Source organism: Asparagus officinalis, chromosome 7 (genome assembly GCF_001876935.1).
Source record: "Asparagus officinalis chromosome 7, Aspof.V1, whole genome shotgun sequence".
NCBI lineage: Eukaryota > Viridiplantae > Streptophyta > Magnoliopsida > Asparagales > Asparagaceae > Asparagus > Asparagus officinalis.
The window spans coordinates 141,364,801-141,366,541 of record NC_033800.1 but is presented as its reverse complement, the minus strand read 5'-3'; the positions used below and the strand labels follow the sequence as shown (position 1 = coordinate 141,366,541).

Genomic DNA, 1,741 nt, shown 5'->3' with positions numbered 1-1,741 from the left:
TAAGCTTCTGCTCTCCTGGCTGCAACCCAGTATCAGCAGTTAATATCTTCTTCAGCTCTCCTGCATGCAGATGCTGATCATATTGCTCAGGATGCCCTTTCAATTCTCAAAATAACTAATATGAGCATGATAATTATTATAAGTAGGCAAAATATTATAACTACTGTGAATAAGCCAAGTTATTGAAAATCCTCCCCAACATCTCCTAGAGGCCTGCTTTTCAGTATATGGCCCTCAAAACCTGGATTTTTGACCCCTTCCTTATGGAAGAGTGTGTCTTCGTTGCATCGTCAACACATTGATAATGTAGGATTTTTTTTCCTGCAAAAGGTATCGCTAAAACTATACATACCATGACTTATATAAAAGGGCTTTAAGGAATTTGGATTTTCCCCTCTTTGTAGTTTGAGCTATGTGTTATAGACTCAACATGAGTTTCTTCCACTCTAAACAAGAAGGTAACCTCTATACCCACCTCTGTAAGTTCATGTGAACTTTTCTCTTCGTTATAAAATTTGTACAGGATCTGTGCGAGATCCATCACACAAGAATTATATCAAAGGGAGTAATACTTCTGTAATTTCCATGTGAAGGGCGTAACAATTATTATCATTATTATCTTTTGATCGTCAACCATTCTATTCAACGTCAAGCAAGAACCTAATACAGGGATTATGGTCTTCTGTTCTACAATTACTATTGTAGCTTTGATACACTAACATGCTATTTGATTCCAAAATTCCTCCGAAACTCCTAATCCACAAGTTCAAGGATCAAAACGTTTTTCTTCCCTACTCTTTAGCAGTCTAATCTAATACAGCTCAATAAGACAAAATGACAGGTCAATAACAGGACAATCAGTGGTACTTCCCACAATACTAAATTATAGTGGGTCGCATAATTAAATCGAGAGGACCACTTCCCAGAATAAATTCCAACAGGCTTTGATGTCTGTTTACAGGTAGAAGTAATTGATTCCAGGGACCAGTAGCAATCAAAGCAGGAAGAATCCATCCGATACATGTATCTTCAGATCAGTATATTCAATTATACAGTCCAGAATAACAACTACAACAGAAAAAAAAAATTTAATACATTAAAAATATTTAAAATTTTCCAAAGGCAGCAATATTTTTTCCCAGATTGCAGGGGCAAAAAGTCTCCTTTTTTTATAGCTTTATGCATTAATAACAAGAACAATCTCTAATAAAAACCTCTATTTAATTTTATTTAAAACCGCCCAATATTCATTATTAAATCCCTTTTGTTGGAGATAAATGTGACACAAAAACCAATTTGATGAATTCTAAAATTGAAACTGACAATCACCAATTTCGGAAATTTCAGCGAATCGCCCGATATCATAATTGCATAAGAAAAATAAATACCAGTCACAAATGCACAATATCACAAAATTCCTATTCTTGAGACTAAACATCACCAAGAAACTATCAAATTTTCCAAAAAACTTTCAGTGAATCAATGATGTCTAAAGTTCATCATCTCTAATTTTTTCGAACAAAAAAAAAGAAATTAAAAAAAAAGCTGAAACCCTAACGAAGCGGAAAAAAAGGGGGGAACTCACCAAATGTGGCCTGAGATCGAACCTTGGCCTCGTACCGATTCGCTCCGTACGAGATCCGTACGCGCACCTCGGGCGACGCCACGTGCGCGTCGAGATTCTCGCTCCTCTTCTGAACGAGCATCCCGCAGGGCCTCATCTCCCACTCGATCTCCTCCG

General features: G+C 36.7%; 1 pseudogene; it reads right to left on the bottom strand.

Annotated features, from left to right (window-relative positions):
- Positions 1–1,741, bottom strand: part of LOC109848201 — a 15,785-nt pseudogene that overhangs the window by 12,047 nt on the left and 1,997 nt on the right.